Here is a 6,854-nt window from a genome sequence, read left to right as displayed (position 1 = left end):
TAGACTTTCCAGATTCTCATGAATGCCGCCATCAATCTAGCTTATATCACGAAGATTCTGATTAAGAGATCCAAGAGATAATCGTCCAATCTAAGGTGGAACGGAAGTGGTTGTCAGGCACACGTTTGTATGGGAATGATGATGATTGTCACATTCATCACATTCATATTGTAGTGCGAATGAATATCTTAGAAGCGGAATAAGTTGAATTGAATAGAGAAACAGTAGTACTTTGCATTAATTCGTGAGGAACAGCAGAGCTCCACACCTTAATCTATGGAGTGTAGAAACTCTACCGTTGAAAATACATAAGTGATGAAGGTTCAGGCATGGCCAAATGGCCAGCCCCCAAACGTGATCAATATGATCTAAAGATGAACTAAAAATCATAAGATGATCCGAAGATTTAAATACAATAGTAAAAAGTCCTATTTATACTAAACTAGTTACTAGGGTTTACAGAAGTAAGTAATTGATGCATAAATCCACTTCTGGGGCCCACTTGGTGTGTGCTTGGGCTGAGCTTGAAGTTTACACGTGCAGAGGCTCTTTCTGGAGTTGAACGCTAGGTTGTAACGTGTTTCTGGCGTTCAACTCTGGTTCGTGACGTGTTTCTGGCGTTTAACTCCAGACTGCAGCGTAAAACTGGCGTTCAACGCCTTTTTTCGTCATCTAAAATCGGCCAAAGTATGGACTATTATATATTTCTGAAAAGCCCTGGATGTATACTTTCTAACGCAATTAAAAGCGCGCCATTTTGAGTTCTGTAGCTCCAGAAAATCCACTTTGAGTGCAGGGTGGTCAGAATCCAACAGCATCAGCAGTCCTTCTTCTACATCTGAATCTGATTTTTGCTCAAGTTCCTCAATGTCAGCCAGAAAATACCTGAAATCACAGAAAAACACACAAACTCATAGTAAAATCTAGAAATGTGAATTTAACATAAAAACTAATAAAAACATCCCTAAAAGTAACTAGATCCTACTAAAAACATACTAAAAACAATGCCAAAAAGCGTATAAATTATGCGCTCATCACAACACCAAACTTAAATTGTTGCTTGTCCCCAAGCAACTGAAAATCAAATAGTATAAAAAGAAGAGAATATACTATAAATTCCAAAATATCAATGAAACATAGCTCTAATCAGATGAGCGGGACTTGTAGCCTTTTGCCTCTTGAATAGTTTTGGTATCTCACTTTATCCATTGAGGTTCAGAATGATTGGCATCTATAGGAACTCAGAGTTCAGATAGTGTTATTGATTCTCCTAGTTCAGTATGTTGATTCTTGAACATAGCTACTTTATGAGTCTTGGCCGTGGCCCTAAGCACTTTGTTTTCCAGTATTACCACCGGATACATAAATGCCACAGACACATAACTGGGTGAACCTTTTCAGATTGTGACTCAGCTTTGCTAAAGTCCCTAATTAGAGGTGTCCAGGGTTCTTAAGCACACTCTTTTTTTGCTTTGGACCTTGACCTTAGCCGCTCAGTCTCAAGCTTTTGGCTTGACACCTTCACGCCACAAGCATATGGTTAGGGACAGCTTGGTTTAGCCGCTTAGGCCAGGATTTTATCCCTTTAGGCCCTCCTATCCACTGATGCTCAAAGCCTTGGGATCCTTTTTATTTACCCTTGCCTTTTGGTTTTAAGGGCTATTGGCTTTTTGCTCTTGCCTTTTGGTTTTAAGAGCTTTTGGCTTTTTCTGCTTGCTTTTTCTTTTTCTTTCTATTTTTTTTCGCCATTTTTTTCTCTTTTTTTTTCTGCAAGCTTTGTATTCACTGCTTTTTCTTGCTTCAAGAATCATTTTTATGATTTTTCAGATTATCAAATAACATGTCTCCTTGTCATCATTCTTTCAAGAGCCAACATATTTAACATTCATAAACAACAACTTCAAAAGACATATGCACTGTTCAAGCATTCATTCAGAAAACAAAAAGTATTGTCACCACATCAATATAATTAAACTAAGTTCAAGGATAAATTCGAAACTCATGTACTTCTTGTTCTTTTGAATTAAAAACATTTTTCATTTAAGAGAGGTGATGGATTCATATTCACTACTTTAAGGCATAGACACTTAGACACTAATGATCATGTAATAAAGACACAAACATAGATAAACATTTAACATAAGAAAACGAAAAATAGAAAATTTAAGAACAAGGAATGAGTCCACCTTGGTGATGGTGGCTGACAAACCCCATTTGTAGGGTTTATCTTGTATTGATTTTTGGGGATTTTATCACCTCTTACCCATATTTATTCAAGAAATAGCATGGTTTTGTATATTCTCCTTTAATTGTGCTTGAATGTGAAAACATGCTTTTTAGGACTCAAAATAGCTAAATTTAATTCACCTTGATTCTATTAGATGCCTTGATATGTTTGTTAAGTGATTTAAGGTTTAGGAGGCAAATGATTGGATCAAGGGAATGAAGAAAGAAAGCATGAAAAGTTGGAGAACTCATGAAGAAATGGAAGAACCGGAAAGCTGTCAAGCCGACCTCTTCGCACTTAATCGACCATAACTTGAGCTACAGAGGTCCAAATGATGCGGTTACAGTTGGGTTGGAAAGCTAACATCCGGGGCTTCGAAACGATATAAGATTTGCCATAGTTGCTACACGTATGGTGGCGTGCACGCGCAAAGTACGCGCACGCGCCGTTGCTGCCACCTAGTTCACTTAAAGCAAAACGTGGCCAGCGAATTCTAAAGCCTTGTGGGCTCAATCCAACTCATTTCTGATGCTATTTAACCCAAGGAGTGAAGAGGGAAACATGTGTTAGTTACCAATTAGTTTAGTTTAGCCTTGTAGTTAGTTTCTAGAGAGAGAAGCTCTCACTTCTCTCTAGAATTAGGATTAGGTTTAGTTCAATAATCTTAGATCTAGGTTTTAATCTTTGCTTTCTTCTACTTCTACCTTTCAATTCTTTGTTGTTACATTGCAATTTCCTTTATGTTGTTCTTATGTTTTGTTGTAGACCTACTATTGTTCATTCCATTTTCTTTCAATTCAATAAGAGGTAATTCATGTAGATCTTGTTTCCTTTAATTGTTGTTGTTAATTCTTTACATTTGATTGTAGTTAGAATTAATTCTTGTGATTGATTTACTATGTTTTCCTTTTGTGCCTTCCAAGTGTTTGATGAAATGCTTGGTTGGATTTTAGAGTAGAGTTTTATGTTCTTGGCTTGGAAAGGTAACTTAGGAACTCTTGAGTTATTAATGTCCAAGTAATTGATGATTGGGATCCATTAACTCTAGTTCTCACTAATTGAATTAGTGGAGAGTTAGGACTTATGGAGTAGGATTGATATAGCTCATTTGACTTTCCTTCACTACTAGTTAGAGGATGATTTGATGAGATTAATCCTTGCCAATTCTCATATTGTGGTTAGTGATTAGGATAGAGATCCTTGACCACCAACCCTTGCCAAGACCTTTTTAGCCATTAGTTTACTTTCTTGCCATTTATCTTTCATGCCTCTTATCAAAACCCCAAAAATAATTCATAACCAATAACAAGACACTTTATTGTAATTCCTAGGGAGAACGACCCGAGGTTCCAATACTTCGGTTTATAAATTTTAGGGGTTTGTACTAGTGACAAACAACTTTTTGTATGAAAGGATTAGTGATTGGTTTAGAAACTATACTTGCAACGAGAATTCATTTGTGAAATTCTATACCATCAAAAATCCAATCGTCAGTGGCGTTTCCTTCTTGAGGAATCAATGATGTCCTTGAGCTCTTCTATGTCTCTTCCTTGTCTTTGTTACTCCTCCCTCATAGCTCTTTGATCTTCTCTAATTTAATGGAGGATGATGGAGTGCTCTTGATGTTCCACCTTTAGTTGCTCCTAATAATTGTGTGGAGGAAAATGTATCCCCTGAGGTATCTCAGGGATCTCTTGATTTGCAGTCAAATGTTCTACCACTGAGCTATAGACCCTTGATGGAAGCTTTTGTCTTCCCTTTCCTCTTTCTAGAGGTTTCTCTGGCTTAGGTGCCATCAATGGTTATGGAAAAACAAAAAAGCTATGCTTTTACCACACCAAACTTAGAATGTTGCTCGCCCTCGAGCAAAAGAAGAAAGAATAGTAGAAGAAGAAGAAGATATGGAGGAGATGGAGGGGTTTGTGTATTCGGCTATATGGGTGGGCTTGGGTGGGAAAGAGATTTTGAATTTTTGAAGGTAGGTGGGGTGTATGGATGTGAGTGGTGAATGGAAAACAGAAGGGATGACTGTGAATGGAGAGAGAGAGAGAGGGTGATATAGGATTATGAGGAGGTAAGGTGAGTGGAGGTATGTGGGGATCCTGTGGTGTCCACAGATCCTGAGGTGTCAAGGATTTACATCCCTGCACCAATTTGGCATGTAAAATGCCTTTGCATGCAATTCTGGCGTTTAAACGCCGAATTGATGCTTGTTTTGGGCGTTGAACGCCAGCTTCATGCTTGTTTCTGGCGTTCAGCGCCAGCTTTCCTCAGTGTGCATTCCTGGCATCTGAACGCCAGGATGCTGCTTGTTTTTGGCGTTCAACGCCAGATCCATGCTCTGTTCTGGCGTTGAACGCCAGCCAGATGCTCCTTACTGGCGTTTAAACGCCAGTAAGTCCTTCCTCCAGGGTGTGATTTTTCTTCTGCTGTTTTTGATTCTGTTTTTAATTTTTCTATTTATTTTGTGACTCCACATGATCATGAACCTAATAAAACATGAAAGAACAACAAAAATAAAAATAAAATTAGATAAATAAATATTGGGTTGCCTCCCAACAAACGCTTCTTTAATGTCAATAGCTTGACAGTGGGCTCTCATGGAGCCTCACAGATGTTCAGAGCATTTTTGAGACTCCCCAACACCAAACTTAGAGTTCGGATATGGGAGTTCAACACCAAACTTAAAGTTTGGTTGTGGCCTCCCAACACCAAACTTAGAGTTTGACTGTGGGGCTCTGGTTGACTCTGTTTTGAGAGAAGCTTATTGTGCCTCTTTTCCATGTTTACAAAAGGATGTCCTTGAGTTTTAAACTCAAGGGAGTCCTCATTCAATTGAAGGACTAGTTCACCTCTGTTAACATCAATCACAGCTCTTGCTGTGGCTAGGAAGGGTCTTCCAAGGATGATGAATTCATCCTCATCCTTCCCAGTATCTAGGATTATGAAATCAGCAGGGATGTAAAGGCCTTCAACCTTTATTAATATGTCCTCTACTTGTCCATAAGCCTATTTTCTAGAATTGTCTGCCATCTCTAATGAGATTCTAGCAGCTTGCACCTCAAAGATTCCCAGTTTCTCCATTACAGAGAGTGGCATGAGGTTTATTCCTGACCCAAGGTCACATAGAGCCTTCTCAAAGGTCATGGTGCCTATGGTACAAGGTATTAGGAACTTTCCAGGATCCTGTTTCTTCTGAGGCAATCTCAGTTGATCCAATACATTTAGTTCATTGGTGAACAAGGGAGGTTCATCTCCCCAAGTCTCATTACCAAATAAATTGGCATTCAGCTTCATGATTGCACCAAGGAACTTGGCAACTTGCTCTTCAGTAACATCCTTATTCTCTTCAGAAGAAGAATACTCATCAGAACTCATGAAGGGCGTAAGGAGGTTCAATGGAATCTCTATGGTCTCTAGATGAGCCTCAGAGTCCTTTGGTTCCTCAAAGGGAAACTCCTTGTTGATCACTGGACATCCCAGGAGGTCTTCCTTCTTGGGATTCACGTCCTCTTCCTCTCTTGTGGGTTCGGCCATGATGGTCAATTCAATGGCCTTGCACTCTCCTTTTGGATTTTCTTCTGTATTGCTTGGGAGAGTACTAGGAAGGGTTTCAGTGATCTTCTTACTCAGCTGGCCCACTTGTGCCTCCAAATTTCTAATGGAGGACCTTGTTTCATTCATGAAACTCACAGTGGCCTTAGATAGATCAGATACTAAGTTTGCTAAATTAGAGGTATTTTGTTCAGAGTTCTCTGTCTGTTGCTGAGTGGATGATGGAAAAGTCTTACTATTGCTAAACCTGTTTCTTCCACCATTATTAAAGCCTTGTTGAGGCTTTTGTTGATCCTTCCATGAGAGATTTGGGTGATTTCTCCATGAGGGATTATAGGTGTTTCCATAGGGTTCACCCATGTAATTCACCTCTGCGATTGCAGGATTCTCAGGATCATAAGCTTCTTCTTCAGAAGATGCCTCTTGAGTACTGTTGGATGTAGCTTGCATTCCATTCAGACTCTGAGAAATCATATTGACTTGCTGCGTCAATAGTTTATTCTGAGCCAATATGGCATTCAGAGTATCAATTTCAATAACTCTCTTCTTCTGAGGCATCCCATTACTCACAGGATTCCTCTCAGAAGTGTACATGAACTGGTTATTAGCAACCATGTCAATGAGTTCTTGAGCTTCTGCAGGCATTTTCTTTAGGTGAATGGATCCACCTGCAGAAGTATCCAATGACATCTTAGCTAATTCAGACAGGCCATCATAGAATATATCCAGGATGGTCCATTCTGAAAGCATGTCAGAAAGACACTTTTTGGTCAGTTGCTTGTATCTCTCCCAAGCTTCATAGAGGGATTCACCTTCCTTCTGTCTGAAGGTTTGAACATCCACTCTAAGCTTACTCAGCTTTTGAGGAGGAAAGAACTTGGCTAAGAAAGCCTTGACCAGCTTATCCCAAGAGTTCAGGCTATCTTTAGGTTGAGAATCCAACCATATTCTAGCTCTGTCTCTTACAGCAAATGGGAAAAGCATGAGCCTGTAGACTTCAGGATCTTCTCCATTAGTCTTAACAGTATCACAGATCTGCAAGAATTCAGTTAAGAACTGGAAAGGGTCTTCA

The 6,854-nt window shown here is 39.3% G+C and overlaps 1 non-coding gene across 1 annotated transcript; it reads left to right on the top strand.

Annotated features, from left to right (window-relative positions):
- Positions 1–6,526: 6,526 nt before the first annotated feature.
- On the top strand, positions 6,527–6,634 carry LOC148564844 (small nucleolar RNA R71). Its single transcript, XR_015885142.1, has one exon. It is a non-coding gene; the product is annotated as a small nucleolar RNA R71 (small nucleolar RNA).
- The last annotated feature ends 220 nt before the right edge of the window (positions 6,635–6,854 follow it).

This window comes from Arachis ipaensis, chromosome B5 (assembly GCF_059453495.1).
Source record: "Arachis ipaensis isolate K30076 ecotype BB chromosome B5, ASM5945349v1, whole genome shotgun sequence".
Taxonomy (NCBI): domain Eukaryota; kingdom Viridiplantae; phylum Streptophyta; class Magnoliopsida; order Fabales; family Fabaceae; genus Arachis; species Arachis ipaensis.
The sequence above is the reverse complement of the archived record's forward strand: the minus strand, read 5'-3'. Positions and strand labels throughout refer to the sequence as shown.